Genomic DNA, 20,348 nt, shown 5'->3' with positions numbered 1-20,348 from the left:
ATTTGACCACGAGCAATCTTTTCTGGTTTGACGCCGTCTTTGTAGCCAGAAACCAGCTCTCTCCTCGGCTTCCTCCACTACACGCTTCCCCCACGCCAGTCTCCTCCGTCACTATAAAGGGGAGAGTCATGAGCTCCATCACCCTCACCTGTGCCGTCCAATGTCCCGCCACCAGCCTCCACTGCAGCAGGCCAGAGACCACACCCCTGCCACAATAAGTAAAAGTATATCCTTGCTGTACCCTTAATGCTAAATGTGCTAAATTAACCGCTGCCTTTGCCCCTTTGGGATTATTCTTATGTCACTGGGATGTTGACCTTTGACCTTCACATTAGAGAGATGGGCAGACATAATTAGTGTATGAATTTTAAAGTAACAGGTAATAAAGAGAGTGTAGTAAATGTAGTCAGGTTTATTACTCTGTATCACACATGAGTGCCCGAGGGAGGCGGGGCTGACTGGGGAGACACAGGAAACAGAGAGACAGGGCTGACTCGACATGAAACGATGAAACGTGGGACACGGGAACAGAAACTAAACACAGGCTGAAATGAACACTGAGGGAGGGAGAACTAAGATTACTGAGAGCCTGATAAATAAGAAGAACAAAAAGCAAGAAAAACAAGAGTCAAAGAAAACCAAAAACACAAAGCATTGGGCCAGGACCCACTGCTGTGACATTTATATGTGATAAAAACATTAAAAACTGCTCAGATGTTGAAATCTTTCTACGTATACTTTAGGTTCAGCTCTCCAGCCTGGCATTTGGTTAAGCATGATTCAAACATGTGATTTTGTTTAACTGGTTTTAATTATAGTTACTTTTTGTGAACATTTGTTGCAGCATTTAAAAATACATCATTTATTTTCAAACTTTTATTTGATTTAGAGCATCATGTTTGACCAACGTAAATGTTTTAATTTCATATAAAATAACTGAAGCAGTGAACTAAATATCTGAAATCTTTCCTTCCTTAAAAGTTATAATCCTACTTAAGTTATAGTGCAAACGCTTAAGCAACAAATATACTTAATGCTAATTAATTAATATTTCCCTTTGATGTTGCAACTATGCGGTCACTTCTGTCTTTAAACAAAATAATATTTTCCAGTTACAGAAATCATGAAGTCCAAACTAAAGTGCTACTGTTGCTATATGCATTTTATATAAATCATGGATGATGGTCCTGACATGAAGGAAGAGAAAGTTACAGGTTGCATCCTTTGACTTTGTCTCCGTGCCTTTGGGCGATTTTCAGAAGGACAGATGTTTCTGTTCAATTCTTAAATCAATTTTTTCAAACACAAACACTATTTTAAAGCTTCTAGAGAGTAAAATATTAATGATAATTATAATAACAATAATAAAAACAAAAGCTCTCAGATCCATCAAACCAAGCAGCAGAAAGAACAATAACTGAAGAGAAAGCTTTAACCTTGTAGACTTCATTATGTTCCAGCTGCTCTACAGACGCTGTGACCTCGAACTTAAGCAGGTCGTAAAGTATGTGCAGCTCAATAACTTCATAATCAGACCCTGTGGTATTTAGGCAGCAGAACAACTAAGAATAACAACTACAAATAATGTTTTTAGGTTTCTGTTGTACTGCAAGGTTCTGTACAGGAGAACCAAACCAAGAGCAAATATTACGTCTCATTTACACCTGAGCACGAAGAGCCATCAACATTTAGCAAATTGAATCATCTTTGTTTAGATGCAAGAAGAATCATATAGAAATGAAAAAGTAGAAATAGAAATCCAGAGCAAAGATATCCTCTAATTCAGCGTAGCACATGTGCAGCTGCTGCGATTCACGTAAGCATTCGGCTCGTCGCTGTTGCAGATTTTTCTCTCGCTGTTCTGGCTCACAGCGCTGCAAACACAAAAATAAATATCCCCAAAGGTGTGAAAGGGAGCTAATTAGTAAGAGTATTGTTACTCTCCGCAGGAGTAGTCCAGCAGTAGAAATCAGTCCAATAACAAGGTGTGTAACATCTAGCAGGGTGACAGAAAAACCCAGGGTAACTTCTAAGGACCTCAACGTCTCTCTCACATTGTGTTTTTTAAACATGCTTCCATTTGTCACTTCAGTCTTTACTCTGAAATACAGGAAGAGAAATCATGGCTGAAACAATTTCTCATGAAACCAGGGGTGTGGTCCAACAGTCAGTTTGGTGAGGAAGGTTCCTAACTGAGAGAAGTGACCCAGAAGTATCTGTGTAGCAGCCACAATGAATCCAGATCATGAGCTTTATTAACTGATCAAAGTCTCTTCTTTCATCTTCTGTATCATTCAGTTTGCATTGGTAATGCCCATTATTGTAATGCTTTTTTAAGACGAGCAAAACTTTATTTCACTTTGGGTTAGCTGGGATAAGTGATGGATGGAGGGAATTTTACTTCAGCCACAGAAATCCTAAACAGGAAGGAGGAGCAGAGTTACAGTGGATCACTATCCAGCAGGGAAACAAGGTTTATTTCAATTTCTTGGCCATGAGTGAGATTTACTGAGTGGGCAAATTAGGGAGACGACACCATCAGATCCCGAGCCCTCCATGTGTTAATCAAGAGACGGCTGCTGTGCTACATCCATAAATAATGAATAAATTAGGAGCTAAAGCTGAAAGGACAGTTTATTTGTACCATCTTCACGTGAACACATTCAAGAACATCACAGATGAAGAAACATTAAAAACTTCCACACTACATAAAGCAAGAAAAATAGTTTTTCTTTCAGGTGGTTTCAGAAAAACAGAAACATCAAACATCTCCAAGACTCTCTTTGAAAGAACTAAAAACCTTTGTTCTCATGGTCCAATCATGAGTGAACTCCCCGATGAAGCCTTGTGTGCTAAAACATGTCAGAGTTTTAAAGGTTAAACATGAGTTTCCAAAACGTTTTGCTGGAGAACAATGAACTATTTGACTGAGTTTCAATCATTTACAGACGAGCAAAACCAGGACAGAGAAAAAAGGACAAAACTGACTCAGTAAAACAGAAAAGAAGATCCCATGTAGATCTGTATTATGTAGAAGTTCAGCCCAGCAACCAGTTCAGTTCAACACAAGTTTAAATGATTCTATCTGAACTCTATGGAGCCTGATCTCAAGCTTTTTGAGTCTGACCAGAGGAAACCAGAGGATCTTTCTGTGTCTTCAGATTCACTGTGATCCAGTGATGGGAGTGATTTCAGCCCTGAGTGATCGCGCTGATGTTTGCACAGAGCAGACAATGAGGTGAATGTTTGGGCACATTGGTAACAGTGAAACAGTTTATTAGTAACGTGGGATCGTTTGTGTGCAGAGTATGAACTGAGATTCCTGAAGCTCTTGTCACACTGGTCACAGCTGTAGTTTCCTTCCATGTGTGCACGTTCATGCCTGTTACGATGACCTGACTGTGAGAAGCTTCTCTCACAATGTCTGCACTTGTGTGGTTTCTCTCCTGTGTGGACTCCTTTGTGTGATTTAAGCTGACCTTCAGTGGTGAAGGATGACCCACACTGATCACAGAGGTGCTTTTTAACCCCACTGTGAATCAGTTCATGTTGTTTTAACTCACTTGTTGTGGTGAAGCTTCTCCCACATTCTTTGCAGTATTTCAGTTTGTCTCCAGTGTGTCTACGTTGATGTACTTTTAGGGTAATTTGCTGACTGAAAGTTTTTCCACAGAGGTCACAATGAAAGTCTTTCCCACCACCACAGTGATGACAGGGTTGAGAACTGGATCCATCTGTGTCGCTCTGCTTCTAAACAAAGACACAAAGACAGTGTAAGTCAGTCCTTCAACATTTGTATCCTGAACGTCGCCTGAAATAAAGAACATCTCTGCAGATGTCCAACTACATTTGACTGTTTCAGTTAACACACTCAGTTTACTGGGCTGCAATCACTACAATACTACCACCATGATACTACAGTAATACTAAAATCATAACTGAAAGGAAAATCTGAATAATCACTCAGAGCTGCTTTTCCATGCAGTAGAATTGCTAACATGCTAACACAGTTTAATGAGCAGAGTTGTTCCAAACAGTCAGGCTAAAATGACAAGATAACAATATAAATACATACCTCACAGTAGCTGCACTTGTAGAGTCTCTTTCTGGTGTGGATCTGTTGGTGTCGTCTCAGGTCATGTGGAGATTTAAAAGTCTTCTCACACAGGTCACATTGATAAGGTCTCTCCTCAGTGTGGGTAAACATGTGTTGTTGTAAGTGTGCGTCTGTTGTAAAGTATTTGCCACACTGTTCACAGCAGTACACATCATGTCTGGTATGAATGCGTAGGTGTGTATTTCGGTACCCTCTCTGGCTGAAAGTTTTTCCACAGATGTCACAGCTGTATGGCTTAATTCCAGAGTGGGTAACTAGATGCTTCTGTAAGTTGCTACTGTGAGTAAAAGCTCTGCCACACTGATCACAGCTGTACGCTTTAACTCCACTGTGGATGAGTTGGTGTTGTTTTAGGTAACGCTTCAAGGAAAAAGACTTTCCACACAAGTCACAGCTGAACGGTCTCTCTCCAGTGTGGATGACCTGATGCTGTTTTAGTTCAGCCTTCTCAGTAAAACCCTTCCCACACTCGTCACAGCTGTATGGCTTAATTCCAGAGTGGGTAACTAGATGCCTCTGTAAGCTGTTACTGCGAGTAAAAGCTCTGCCACACTGATCACAGCTGTACGCTTTAACTCCACTGTGGACGAGTTGGTGTTGTTTTAGGGAACCCTTTAAGGAAAAAGACTTTCCACACAAGTCACAGCTGAACGGTCTCTCTCCAGTGTGTATGACCTGATGCTGTTTTAGTTCAGCCTTCTCAGTAAAACCCTTCCCACACTCGTCACAGCTGTATGGCTTAATTCCAGAGTGGGTAACTAGATGCCTCTGTAAGCTGTTACTGTGAGTAAAAGCTCTGCCACACTGATCACAGCTGTACGCTTTAACTCCACTGTGGATGAGTTGGTGTGTTTTTAGGGAACCCTTCAAGGAAAAAGACTTTCCACACAAGTCACAGCTGAACGGTCTCTCTCCAGTGTGGATGACCTGATGCTGTTTTAGATTAGCCCTCAGAGTAAAACCCTTCCCACACTCGTCACAGGTGTGTTTTTTCTCTCCCTTTCTTCTGTGAGGTTTGTCGGCCTCCTGAGAGCGCTGACTTCTGGCTCCATGTTGGTCCTGCAGTGACAGAGATACAAACAGAGGCAGTGAGTGAAATGCAGTCGTGGAACAAACTCAACCTTCAAACTCCATTAACACTAGTTTTAAACCTGAAGGTGGAGCGTGGCACCAAACACCTTAAAGGTCTCTTATCCCCACCTGCTGGTAGTTCTAACACATTACATCCAACCTGCTGTTAAAGATAATTCATGACTGTTCAAACACTAAAATCATGCCCATCCCTCCTGATGGTACACACACACACACACACACACACACACACACACACACACACACACACACACACACACACACACATTATTTTATAATTTAGATTATTTTGTTGGTTCCTATTACATATTTCTATAATTTGTATAGATTTATACAGAATTATTCAGTGATAATAAATCCTATGTTTGTTTATTCTAAAGGAACCCCGTTAGCTTCCACAACAGATTTTGCTCGTCTTCCGTCAAATACTCACATAAAATATTACACAATAAAGTGGATTCAAGATATCCACATAATTTCACTCTTACATCCACAGTGAGGTTTCACAATTGTTCAAATATAAGCAATCAATAATAATAATAATAATATCAATAACATTGAGGCACATTACCCAAGTTTCAAAAACAAATCATGTCTTACAATATTTACAACAACTAAAAGCTCTGTAAATCGGCTTTTAAGTGTTCATTGAAGTTTTGAATAATTCTCTAATTTTTTAAGGCAACTTATTCCACTTAAAAGTTGCTCTAAATGTAACAGTTTTACAAAACGTTACTTTTAACTCGAGCATTTACTAAATTGCAGTTTGTTGAAAACTGTGTAATATGATGATGTATTTCATCTGGATACTGCAGCTGAGCAGAATAAATGTGGTGTGTTTAACAGAATTGCTTTCTTTAGAACTACAAGTAAGCCATAGAATATTTTAGCCTGTACAGGAAGCCAAATAAGGTTATTATGCATTTTATCAATATTAGTATAGTATGAACATCTTCACACTAATCTGGACGCCTTATTCTGGACTAACTGAAGTCTGTTAAGATCTGTCTTATTAGCTGCTGACCAAATGATTGAACAATACTCCAGATGAGACATTACTAGTGCATTAATGACATCTTTCATAATGAAGAAGTGATACACAAAGAGCATTTCATAGCCATAGCTATGCCTTGTCGGCAGAGTTATGTGACATTAGTGATGTTTGTACTTTCAGCGTTAACTTGGTTTTAAAGCCTTTAAAATATACGCCGTTCAATAGTCGACCTTAATCTGACAGAGAATGTGATGATTTTGTGGATAATTAAAGTCAGTCATATATCCACAAACACAACAAGCTGAAAGTCAGTGATGCTGCTCGATTTGCAGTCCTGAACATCACGGCACAAGCAGGATCCACTGCACTGTTAATGTTAGCTGTGTTATATTGCTGCCTCTGTTCGGTGGTGTCGAGCCAAACGCACTTTAACGTGTGTTTGAACGAGCTGACGGTTCACTCGTTAAGCTGAAAGAAAGATGCTTTAATCACAGCAGTCACACATGTGTCCACTGCACCATCTGGAACTCTTCTTGTTTACACTCGTAATAACACAAACACTAAATCCTGCTTCTCTGGTGCTGTTGTGTAGCAGTGTGTACACCTGAGACTGTCACCTGTCTGTCTGTCCTGCACTCTCTCTCTGTTTCTTTCTCTCTGATTGTGGAATAAAAGTATGAACATGTGTTTATAAGTTACACTTGTGTTTGAATCCTGCAGCTTATCACACATTTGATTTCCATGCGTGACGACTGCAAGTGTCCAGAGTGAGGACAGACTGAGGGAGCCACTGCTGCACATCATCTGTGAGGCTTTGCAGCCCTGATGATCCACCAGGACAAACTCAGCAGTGTGTGAGGAAGAGGAGGAGGAAGAGCCAGCAGCAGCTGACAGATGGAGAGAATAGACAGACTGTTCCCTGTTTGTGAAGGACTGCTAGGAAAGTTTAACATAACTGTCTGTGCTGAATCAGTCTTATTAGGTAATGTTCAAATAATGTGATCATCCCATTGTTTCCAGTGTGGGAGAAAGTACTCAGGGCCTTCAAGTTACACACTATAAAAGGCAGCAACAAGTTTAATGTTCAGAAACCTAAAGTCTGTATCAGCAGCAGAATGGAGCTAAAAATAAATGTTGGTTTCAGTTCTATGACGCTTTGAGTATTTTGGATCAGTAGCTGCTGTGTTTGTTGCATCATATTGCTGTAACTGTTTATATGCTTTATATATTCTGAGCTAAGTTGATCTATAGTGTTACATGATACACTCTCAGAAATAGAGGTACGAGAGAAGAACATTTTTGTACCTATAGGAACATTTTTTTAAATGTTCCCTTAAAAGTACATTACTGGTGTTTAAAAGTCCAGAAATGCCCCTTTAAAGGTTCAATTTGAAATAAAGTACAAATCTGTATTATAAAAACTTAAGCAGCAACTTCTCCAGGTTCCAATATTTATGCAATTCTCAAAGCTTTTGGCCACGACTGTATAACCTCTTCTGAAGTTTAGTGGATATTATACATGGTTATGCTCAGGATGTGTCGGCCAGTTTCCACTGGAAACGCCTTTTGGTTAAACTGTCAGCGAGGAATTTGCATTTGCACTGTTACATTTTTATATAACTTTAATGCACATAAACAACAGCTGCTTGTTTCAGTGAAAATACATTGATGGGTTTTTAATAAAGTTGTGCAGCTGTAAAGTATTTTGTCTGGTGTCAATTCTATCGTCAGCTACATCGTTATGGCAAATGTTCAAATGTATATGGTGATAAATATCTTTGGTCATATGGTCCTGCTCTGTCTGTCACCTTCTGTGTTGAGCTCATTGTTTCCTCTGTAGTGGCTGAGCTGAGTCCAAGTAGCTGAAAATGTTCCTCTGCTGCTCCGTCAGACTCTCCTCCTCCTGCTGATCAGCTGGGACACAAAACAGATCTTTGTTAGGCTCCACACTGCACTGAAGAGTCAAAGTGTCTCATATGTTCATCTGACAAGTAAAAGAACACATTTTTGTTTCCCGAGGTGGGCAACTTGTTGGAAACAAACACAAAAGGTTTGAGCACTGATACCTGCCATTGCTGCCATTGAAAGATGCAACGGCAGCAATGTGGATTGGTTTGAGTCTTGACAATCCACATTGCTGGCATCTTTCAATATGTTGAATACACCAGTGTAAGTGCAGCCACTCAGACTCAATGTGTTCATAGAAACAGGTGCACATGTGTCACGAGTTCATCCAGCAGTAGCTATGGCACTTGGCCACAGGGGGCAGCAGTGGACTGACCTGCATTTGAGACTGCTCCAGCTGCTCTGTGACAGTCAGTAGATCTGCTACAAATTGCAGATCATATGCAAGTTTTGGAAATGACATTATAAATATTCCTAACTTAGCCACGGCAGCATTGTTGATGTATTACCTATATTGGCTGAAAATGTTCATTTGCAGAGAAAAGACACAGGCAGACTGTGCTTACAGGACAACAACAACAACAACAATCTTTATTTATAGAGCACATTTAAAAACCAACGGCATGCCAAAGTGCTTAACATAGAACAAATTAACACAAGTATAATCAGAGTCATAAAAATAAAAGTGTAGAATTATGTTCACAGGAAAAAGCCACCAATAGAAAAAAATATAACTACAGCACATAGCTATAGCACAATATAACTGTGCCATCAACACACAATGGGGATAAGACATACACAGCGCAAATAAAAAGCAAGATAGGAAAATTAGTAAAATAAATCACTGCAGACAAGGCCAGCATTTAACCGGTAGAAAACGCAAGATTAAACAAATACGTTTTAAGCCGTGATTTAAAAGATTGAATAGAGTCAGACGCCCGAATGCCAATGGGAAGGTTGTTCCACAACTCTGGTGCGGCCAGGGCAAACGCTCGATCACCTCTAGACTTCAGCCGAGATCTAGGCCGCACCAACAGTAACTGTGAGGATGATCTTAAAGCCCTAGCAGGAACATATAAGCTTAAGAGTTCCTTAAGATAGCTCGGTGCTGTGTTATTAGTGATTTTAAAAGTAAACAGCAGAATTTTAAATTGGATACGGTATTTCACAGGCAACCAGTGCAAATCAGCTAGGACGGGAGTAATGTGGGCAAACTTCTTAGTTTTGGTTAGAATGCGTGCAGCAGCATTTTGGACTGTCTGTAATCTATGGAGAAGGGCAGAGTGGAGTCCAAAATAGAGTGAATTGCAGTAATCCAGCCTCGAAGTTACAAAGGCATGGATGAGTTTTTCCAGGTCTTTATGCGGGATATACTGCCTGGCCTTAGAAATAAGGCGGAGTTGGTATAAACTGGATCTAACAACAGCAGACACTTGTCTATCAAGTTTAAATGAGCTGTCAAGTAACACGCCCAGATTCCTAACAGTGTCGGAAAAGGAGCTAGTGAGAAAACCAAAAGCATCACGAAGTTTGGCACGAAGGACGTCACTGCCAAAGACCACAATTTCAGTTTTCTTATCATAAAGGATAAGAGTATTTGCCAGGAGCCATTGCCTGACCTCACACATGCACTCTCGAAAACTATTCAAGGACAAAGCTAGGTCATCATTTAACTCAAAGTAGATCTGAATGCCATCGGCATAATAATGAAAAGCGATGTGATATTTCTCAAAGATAGCGCTTAATGGAAGCATGTACAATGAGAACAGAGTAGGGCCTAACACAGATCCCTGAGGGACACCACAACAGACAGGTACAGCGGAGGAAGAGGAAGTGGCCAAGTGAACCGAGGAGAGCCGATTGGACAAGTATGATTTAAACCAATCCAAGGCAACACCCTTGATGCCTACAGTGTGCTCAAGTCTCGCCAATAGGATTTTATGATCAACCATATCGAAAGCCGACGATAAATCCAATAGCACTAGGACCGAGGAGCGTCCATTGTCAGCCATTAGTAGAAGGTCATTGAGAACTCGGAGCAGCGCTGACTCAGTGCTATGATGTGGTTTGAAGGCCGATTGGAATTTATCATTAATGCTATTCTCATCCAGGTAGGCCTGGAGTTGAAGCAACACTATCTTCTCAAGAATTTTGGCCAAGAACGGAAGCTTGGAAATCGGCCTATAGTTCGCATAATCATTATAATCGAGGTTCCTTTTTTTAAGAACAGGCTGAATTATAGCATGTTTAAAGGCTGATGGTACGCAACCAGAGAGCAAAGAAGAGTTCAAAAGGGACAATATACTAGGTCCAATTGCACTAAAACAGTCCTTAACTATACGAGATGGAAGAACATCATATACGAGATTAGTATTGTTCAGTTGTTCAACCAGACGCTTAAGAGTAGGGAGTGAAACGGGTTCAAACTGATAGAAGGAAGAGGAACAGTCAGGGGTAAACGCAGGGCCTGTCATTAAAGGAAGAGCAGATTTAAGAGATGAGACTTTATCTAAAAAATAATTTAAAAATTGTTCGCAAAGAACCGTGGAGCACGGCAGCGGCATAGTGGGGCAGGGGTTGACCACAGAGTTAAAAATTTTAAATAAAATTCAAGGATTGTTACCATTGGTAGAGATAATTTTTGAAAGAAAAGCTGCTTTAGCCATTTTGGCAGCAGTTTGAAACTTCAAGCGACTAGTACGTAGGATGTCGTAAGATGCCTGGAGTTTATCTTTCCTCCACCTTCTCTCATCCCGCCGACACGCACGTCGTAGAGCGCGAACAGAGTCACTTAACCAACATTGTGAGTAAGTTCTGGGGCGCTTAATTTTAATAGGTGCCACAGTGTCGAGGATGGAGGAACATGTAGTTAACAGGGTATTGGCAAAATTCTCAACCATATGAGGGGTAAGACAATCTGACGTAATAGATGCAGAATACACAAAAGAAGCAGAGAATTTCACCACAGTATCAGCATTAACAGTACGCACATCACATAATAACGTTACATGTTATTATGTGATGTTACTGAAATCATCATGAATAACAGGAGTGGTGATTCCTGTAACTTTGTGTATATAATTTGGCATTTCTTACTGATGTAGGCCAAAAATAAATACATAAACTGAGCACCTGATGGCTTTGAACTTTTGTTGTCCATCTTCCATTGGTTTGAATTTTGCGCTCCAGTACAAACACAAATCCCCCAACCCGAGGATCAGCACAATTAACCTAACAGACCTACACCTTAGTTCACAGATTCACTTTGTCTAAGGTTGATTTCTGGGATTTCACACAACCCAGGATTCAGATCGTGAATCCATGATGGGCTTGGATTTACATCATTATAAATGAAATGTGCTCTACTTGGAAGCAGCCGGCCCCGCCCCTTTTGACGGCTTGTGTGAGACTTTAAATCATCAAACTGTAAATTATAAATTAAATTGTTATTGATCCTTTACCCCGAGTCCTAAAGTGTAGATTTATTTTCTTACTCTTCTTATATTTATTGTTTGTTTACTTGCACCGCTGTAACTGCAGCCTCGTCGTCTCGTCTCTCTATATGCTGGACTGTCTGTAGCGGAGATGACAATAAAGTTTACTTTGACTTCAGCAGCGCGCAGGCGCACCGAGGGCTCTCGCGCTCACTTTATAGAATTTAGAAAAAACATCGGTGCAGATTATAAGTCTGTATCATAATATCTGTTTGTTGTTTTTATTTTGTTTTGCGAGTTGGTTATTAGATGCCGCTCCAGCCAGCCAGAGACTCCCCGCCGCCCCGCCCTCTCCTCCCTGTGCCGCCAGCAGCAGGCGCACCTCGCAAACGGAGGGCGCCCTTACTCCCAGCAAATGGCTGATAGAAAACCGATCGGTGCCTACGAATTTCCCAATATGCGCTGGCATGACGTCGGGGAAGCATGGGTACGACCGATTATTTTATTTTTTTCTTGCCAATGCCCGTGATGCCCCCCCCACCACGATGCATTCTATTGGTTTGCACACTTACACACACCCAGCTGTGGTTTCCTGTTTTGCTGGACTCTGGAGAGCCCCGCCTTTAACGCTCTTCTCTCACAGAGAGCAACAGAAAACTTGGAAAAACTCCAGATTGACTGAACTCAGTTCAAAGTTACCTTGACACCTTTAGATGTGAGACGTAGTGATGGTCCGCTTGAAGCTGACGCTCCGGTGCGTGTGTCAGAAAGATCAACGCGCTGCTTCAGAAGTACCGTGTCGAGGCTTGATTCGTTTGGCCAGAGTCACGTGATCAGTGACGTCTGAAGCTTCGTTTAGAACGTACCTTTTTTAAAATCGAACTTTATTGAAACACAATGAGTATACAACATACAAACAGATGAAGTTTACAAAAGAACAGAACATGAACATACAGAACCAGGAGTAAAAAAATTATGATATGAGTAGGCGAAAAAAATCAACATATAAATATTGTTCTGAGAGGCTTTTTGTTGGTTGAGTCTGAAATTGATTGTATGTACAATTCATATCCTTATAAAAAGGCAGAAATATGGTGTTTTATTAATAAACTTACATTTATGGATATAAAATAGCTAAAAGTATTAACAAATATTTTATAAAAAAACATTTATCATTCTTCCTGGGGAACTTAAAGAAACAGAATAAAACATTTTCCATCGTAAAGAAAACTCCCTTAAAATATGGACAATAACAAAACTGCTAAATTCTTCCAGAATCTCTGTGTAGAGGAACCAAAAGAGATGTGCCACAGTTTCTGGATGATCCCCACAGAAAGTTCAATTAGTATTTATGTCTCTTTTAAATGTTACCATATAGTGACTGGCTGGGTCACATTTATGAAGAATTTTATATGAGATTTCCTTCACCTTGTTCACAATTAGATATTTATGGGATCATCCAGACTGTCTTCCAGGTGATATCTGGAACATGTCGGTTCCAGTAAGATATTCTATATATGGGAGAGAGACGATATCTTCTTGGAATAAACTACGTATTCTCTTATTGCTGTTACCAAGTTCCTGTGAAAAGCAGATTTTTCCCACTGCTGACTCAGCTGGATCAGGGAGAGTGACTGAGGCAGATATTGAGCTGTCAGTGTTTTTATATAACATTAAAGTCCCTGAGGGTATGGCACCAAGCACCATTGAGAATTCCCCAACACTGACGGGAAAATTATATAGTGTAAGGAATTCATTGTAAGTAAGTAGTACTCCCTTGTTAAATTTTAAAACTTAGTAGCGGCCGCCATTGTTGGCAGCTGAAATTTGGCTGGGCCGCGCTATGAATTCTGGGATATGGTGGGCCACGAAGGACACACCCGACCCATCCTTCAAACTCGGGGGAATGAAGGACGCATTTGAAGGAGTCGAGGAGTCGGGACAGCCTTCGTCGCCTGGCTGTGACGTCTTCGGCCTTCAAATGCGGCCTCCGGAGGATGCAGCCGACGTTTTGGGACACAGCTTGTGTGTCTTTGTTGGTCATGTGACCTCCCAGGGACTACACATGGAAACGAGCAGTTTAGCTCAAATCTGGCAGGTTTCCATCGTCTGTTTTTGTCCTGATGTCCATGAACATGAACACTGTCCCTGTCAAACACGTCCAGATAATCTGATCCAGTGTTGTTCTTCTTCTGTGGTGTTTGTGATGGAGCAGCTGATCCTGATGTCCTCCACCAAGGGGGCAGCAAATTCAGCTGACTGCCATCATTTATTAAAAAGATGTAACAATGTGACATAATGCAATATAATAGTGTCAGTTACACATTGTGGGTTGCACTGTGGCCAGAATGGACATTACCTCCTGCCTAATGGAAGCTGTCAGCCATCCTGCAACCATGAATTAGATAAGCAGAAGTGAAGGGATTGTTAACAACAATTTAATAATAAAATGTAATGTGATAGTTGCACTTTATTAGCTCCCCACAATCGTATGAATAATAACCATGAATGCACTGCATGCTCATAGCAAGTTCTTTAGGTTTAAAGTGAGATCCTGCTTTAAAGGGCGCTTCATCTGCTGGGAATGACATGTTTCTTCTAGTATGTAAGGCTCAGCCCATCTTACTGGGACTTACTTTTGTAGATCCACATGCTCTAAACCTGCTGCTCCATGATTGGTGCAGAAGCTTTAAGCTACTATTAACAAATAATGACCATGGACAATAGTTGTTACTACAATAACTTATCATTGAGCAACTTTTAATTTTACTTGTAAAACTATGCAAGTAGAATTGAATGGGGCACAGTGAGCTGAGCACAGGCCCACTCTGTGACACTCAGAGGTTTGTGGATATCATACTGAGAGTATTGGACACAGTGCAGCCAGCTTGCAGCCACTTTCCCACCACTTTAGCACAATGTTTACATGAGACTCAGCCACACTAATGTTCCTGGGCAGACATGTGGTGCAGCATGGCTGATGGCACTGTACCTGCAGCTGTCATGGACAAGAACCACTCAATACCTCACCCAAGCCAAGCCTGTGCTGATGTTGTGATCTGAGACCGAGACACTAACCCAGGATCAGGATATGATGTTGTGAGAGTTTCACTAAGAATTAGCTCTGATTACAAGATTTCAATCTATCGTAACTCTAGTTTGTATTTACTTCAGTTTGTTCATCTTGGAGCTGTGTGCAGCTGAGGACAGTCTTATTATTACCAGGTGAGGATATGTAACAGCCACAGTCTGTAGAGATGATGTCACCATGGAGTGGTGATGTCACTGGAGCTGCCAATATGTGCTCCAGCCAAAGCTACACCAGAGGGTTGTGCTGTGTAACAGGTTGGTGCAGGTGGTGTTATCTACATTTGAACATTAGGCAACAGTCTCATGAAGACACTTTCTATTGTTCACTAAAGACCAACAATAACAGAGACAAAGGGAGAGCAGCAGAACTAGTGCTAACAATTAGCACTGCTAGCCTGCCCACCAACACCAGCTAATGTTCTAAAAACGATGATCAATGATTTTGCTGTAACGGCTCCAGCTGTCTGTGTCAGGGACACGTTGGAGATGAAGTGAGTGATCCAGTGACAAAGGTTTGGAAACCTGCAGTCAGCTGAGACTAAAGGAGTCACCTGACCGAGAGACCAAATGTTTCACTGAGAACGTCCAGATGAACAGAATCAACCTTTGGGATAATCTGTTCCACACATCCATGTTTCACTTACTGCATTATATTTCCTCATTGCTGTGCACACAGGCCTGTGGCTTATAACCAACTCCAAGTTCAGACTCAGAGGCTGCTGAAGCTGTTTTCTGGAACAGAGACGTGTTGGATATAAAACCAACTCTTCTTTATGTGTCAGCACTGAGGAAAGGAGCAGCTTCGTTTCTAAGTGTATGAAGGACTGTAGCAGTGTGTGTGTGAGCTTTATTTCACAGACAGAACCATGTCAAAAACACAACTTCAGGTAAAAACAATACAAAATCAAAGAGTCTGATCAGAAGGATTAAACAGAGGAGTGTGGGACTGTTTTTAACAGACAGCAGGTTAAGCCAGGCTGGAGGAGTAAACTGAGCCTCGGTGTGAGCAGCAGTGTGTTTGACAGGAAGCTGAGATAAACAGTCTGGAGCCCATTTAGTGCTTCATATGAAAGTGTGAGGATTTGAAAGCAAATCTAAAATCAAGCAGGAGTCAGTGTGAGAATGATTTGTGCTTTTCCTCAGTCAGATGCTGGGAGTTTCAGTTCATCCATGTTCAGCGTGCTGTGCTTTGTGTAACAGGAGAATATGACAGTATAAATCAAGTCTTCATGTCACTGAAAGCCTCCACAGTCTGCTATGGAGGTGCATCAGTTTGGATTTACAAGAAGAACATTTCTTAAACCTGCCACAAGATGGCGCTCCAACAGAAGGGATGTCCACAGTGTAACACAGACACACACATACTGTGTGAATGTGTGAGTGAATGGGCTTTCAACACAAGGCTTCTGCTGCTACCTTTAATGACATAATTAGCTAACAAGAACAAACTGTTAATTACCACCAAAGAACGGCTCCAGATTTTAGCTGCTGACCATTTTGTGAAACGTTGATTACATCAGCTTATTGTTGATTTTTCAACCTTAATATCAGCTGCTTTAAAGGAGCCTCGTTCTCTCGCAGTAACACTTTTCTTCACTAGATGCAGTGCAGGCACAGTCTGTGTTTCTAAACTACACACTAATGTTCATTGTTGTGCAGCTAAATCCTCCCTCTGGATGGGAAGAATCCCTGTCAGGCTTCAAACACCTGGCTTGGTGTTCTGGAGCTAATGTGTCACCTGTGAGGACTCTGAGATGAACACACAGCAGACACTTCAGTTCTCCGTCTGTGTGTCCTCAGTTTCCCAGCATGCCTTGGCTGTGGTGGTGGAGGTGAATGAGGGGGAACATGCTGCTCTGTCAGCACTCAGGTTTCATACCTGGTGATCTCAGAGGACAAAGCGGCGTTACAGCAGCGCACGTTGATGAGACCTGATGCTCTGAACAGTTCAGACTTCAGCCTCACTCTGAGAAAACAAACGACTGACTGTCAGCAGCAACTACACCTGCTCCATCAGTGACGGAGAGAAGAACTGAGACTGAGAGACATACAGCTGCAGGTCAAAGGTCAGAAACGCCCGCTCTTTGTACGGGTCAGGAGTTAGTACTGCAGAGGTCAGAGGTCAGCTTGCTGACAAACCATTTGAAACAGTTTGGAGCTAAAAGCACAACAGCAGAGGAAAGAAGAGACACTGCAGAGATGATGCAAAATATTGTGTTTTGTTCTCAGCTGTCAAAAAGTGTAACACACGTGTTCCAGCACAGCCTTTGTGTACTTTCACTTCTCCATACTGTCCATTGGAAATCCTGTTTGTTACTTTTTGATTTCAGTCCATATGTCCAAAGCAAACTTCTGTCCCACACTTTCTCTGCTGACTCTTCACCGATGCTCAGATGATCTCAGATGATTTCACCAGAACTCATCAAAATTCGGGCTCCACAGAAACCCAGACGTCACTAAACAAGCGTAACAAGCAAAGTGAAAACTGGTCGTTCAGCTTTATTGACCAAAGATAAGCTCACATGTCACCTCATGACACAGACACTTATTTCCACAGCATGCACGAGGACTGACAATAAGTGTCTATAAAGCCACTTCTATCTGCCACACCTGTGCTTCTGTCATGGTTGCTCTCCTCTCACTCTGTCATTTATCCACAGTCTGCCTCCCTCTGCTCCGTCAGCTGACGTCCTCTCTACACCACCTGCTGTGTTTTATCCTGCAAAAACACATTTAAGAAGCGTTGCACCGAGTAACGGGAGTAACTGCTATAAAATCCATTTAAAGGAGGTGGTGCTGAGTGCTGTGACTGGGGTCCCACCACTGACATCACAGGTGGAGGACATGTTGGAAAACTGCTACAAAGTGCTGTGCAGCCAGCAGAGCTTACAGTCTGTCCTGTGTGTCATACAGGCTCTCACACTTAGTGTTTCTGTGACACATTGAAGAGAAGTTTGTGTTGTTCACAGTTGTGCTTGTACTGAGTGACAGCTGACATGACCTAACAGGAATAATGTGTCTGTGCTGAATGAGAAGTAACACACAATGAAGTCTTGATGCATCTCAATCATCCAGGAAAGTGAGTCTGTTGGTTCTGTTCATCTGGACGCAGCGTTTTGTGGGAGAAACGTGTCGTCATCATCAGGTGACGTCTTCAGTCTCAGCTGCAGGTTTCAGTCTTACAAACAGGACATTTGCATAAAGACTGAAAGCAGCTGCAGGAACGATGGGCTGGGAGCTCCGTTCCTTCATCTTAATTATGCAGATTCTCAGGACCATTGATCAACAACCACTGATCCATGTCCATGAGTCCCATTCACAGAGATGTGGGAATGGCTGCAGTCACAGCATGTAAGATGGAAATAAATGAGAAGTATTTAGCTGAAGTGGATTTGATTTATGTTACTTCTTTTTTAACTTGTAGTTCTACATTGGAAGATTATTGTGATATTGAAATATAAAAATACATTTATATTCTATTATTTTCTCAAAATAAGCGCCACACTCGTGGAAGCCGGTGTAGCCGCCGAAACGCCTGCATTTATGGAGACTTTCAGCCCCAGGTAGGCCAGTTATGGATCTTCGGATCCACATTATGTCAGCAGCTGTTCTCCACCGTGAACTGTGTTCAAACAAACACGCTCACGCCTCACAGACGACAGCTTACAGTCTGTAGAGATAAAGTGACTTCGTACAGCCCCGACCTGCAGACGCTGTGCGCAGAGGTTCAGGAGCAGAAGTCCCGTTGTAAACATATCACGGCAGACCCGACGATGTTTGCATGAACGCGCTTTTTTTAAAAGTCAGGTCAAGGCTCCAAAAGCCCAAAGGCGATATAACAGTTTGTGTTTGCTACATGGATCATTGTAGTTCAGCTTTCCTTTGTTATATTTCTTTAAGAGCTCAAAATGTGTTCATTACATAAATCAAATGTAATGTAATGTAAGCTCAATGTCCTTACAGCATAGCGTCTCTTTGATAGAGAAATGCCCAGAGTTACACCATCTATCGTTCACAAACACAGCCAGACCCCCTCCTCCCTTCTTACCACTCTCCGCTGTTCTGTCATAAGAGGCTCAGCAGCTAAAGCAGCACACCTGGGTCTCCCAGCCTATTAAAAGCAGCCCTTTGCTTCACCTGCTTCACTAAACATTATTATTTTAAGCAGAGTGGTGTGATTTATGTAGGCATTGCTGTGTGACAGGAGGACTTTTCTTGCACACCCACCAAATAAGGGCGCACATGCTTCAACGCCCACTGGTGACTGCACACATCCTTTCAAGGAAGCATTTCATTCATCCCTAACAAATGGAAGAAAACACTGTGCAGCGTGTTCAGGTTTGAACGTGGCCCTGGCCTCTCTCTGCATCCACCTGGCACATGCAACACACATCCACTCCCTGCTGAACTGCTTGTATTTGATGTGTTGAAGTTTTGGTAAAGTTTGAATAAATTCCACTTTATTTATAGGAACATTTCATCTGTGGACTCCTGCTTCCCCTCTCCTTGAGCCAGTTTGTGACGGGAACATGACATAAGAAAAGTAATTTATCCCTTTTTGATTCTGTGTATCTGGCGCTCATCCAGTGAGTTCACACTTGGCAGAAACAGACTGAATTTGTCTGGAGAACTTTGGCTTCAGCCAAGTTAGATAAACACACTGTGTCTCTGTCAAAACAGCAGTGTAGTTGTGGCACCCCTGTGAGGGAATGACCACATTAATATTATTTTGTGTAAAACACTCATGTAACGGGACATTTTTCATTGCTATATGTATTTATTTTCAGTTTCTTTAAGAGGATAGAAAATCCATGTAACAGGGATTCATTTTATGTTAGAAAGCAGTGAGGGCGGAACTTTGGTGCTTGCTCCGGGGTTTCGGGGTGCAGTAAGTGGAGCCCACCTTCCGCTGCTTCCTCAGACACGTTCTGGAGGAAAGCAGAGACGCATCGTGTCTTCCTTACTCTGCTCTTCACCTGCTTTTACAGGTCGGTACACGGTGCTCGCACCGAAAATGTTATTTATTGTCACCATGGTTACCCACGTTAATGTGAATGGGAGAGTTAAGGCGGTCCGCCAAAGTTATTTATATGTAAACACGGGAGAAAACCAGAGGAGTGTCCCGCGCGACCGCACCGCGAGCCCGCTCGTTAGGTGGAGCGCTCGTGAAGCAGAGTCAGTGCGCTCCTATGCTCTGTGCAAACGTGTTGTAATGCTCCAATCAAATCAGTTCTGTGAGATGTGAATGTTAATAGTTCTGTTAAAGTGACTGAGTAGATTAGCTAGTGTAACACAAGCACTCTGAGCAACTCTGTGTAGCTAACAGAGGCATTCATGGGTTGATTCAACAAGCTGTGTTTCATGATGCACTAAATAGTGATTTTGCCAGTAAATTACTGGAGGGAACAAATGTAATGTATTTACCAATGCTGTTATTGAATAGAACTGTTTAGCCAGTAAGACACTGCAGAAGACAATGTGATGTGTTTATTGATATGATAAAAGGATGTAGCTGTTATGGAAAGAAGTGTGAACTTGAGAAACTGAACCAGTTAAAAAGAGTATATTTCACTGATGTTGTGAAATAAGTAAATGTAATTGATGTGAATGAGGAACCAGCTGAACAGTATATTGAAAGCTCATGTTTAGTGTTTTATAGCATTTATTTGTGTGAAATAAATCAGACTCAGACACGTTCTGGAGGAAAGCAGAGACG

General features: G+C 41.7%; 2 long non-coding RNA genes across 2 annotated transcripts in view; one reads left to right on the top strand and one right to left on the bottom strand.

Moving 5' to 3' along the window:
• Positions 1-4,973: 4,973 nt before the first annotated feature.
• Positions 4,974-12,396, bottom strand: LOC146712363 (uncharacterized). Its single transcript, XR_014919245.1, has 3 exons — positions 12,242-12,396; positions 8,012-8,117; positions 4,974-5,176 (listed from the first exon to the last, which is right to left on the bottom strand). It is a non-coding gene; the product is annotated as an uncharacterized LOC146712363 (long non-coding RNA).
• A 7,781-nt stretch (positions 12,397-20,177) lies between these two features.
• The window catches only part of LOC146712362 (uncharacterized), a 25,585-nt gene continuing 25,414 nt past the window's right edge, over positions 20,178-20,348 (top strand). The window contains exon 1 of the long non-coding RNA XR_014916858.1: positions 20,178-20,348. This exon is cut by the window's right edge and continues 41 nt beyond it. This is a non-coding gene — a long non-coding RNA (uncharacterized LOC146712362).

This window comes from Copadichromis virginalis, linkage group LG3 (assembly GCF_057382275.1).
Source record: "Copadichromis virginalis isolate Kocher_CV1m ecotype Utaka linkage group LG3, C_Virginalis_male_GT1.1, whole genome shotgun sequence".
Taxonomy (NCBI): domain Eukaryota; kingdom Metazoa; phylum Chordata; class Actinopteri; order Cichliformes; family Cichlidae; genus Copadichromis; species Copadichromis virginalis.
This window is presented reverse-complemented; position numbering and strand designations above follow the sequence as displayed.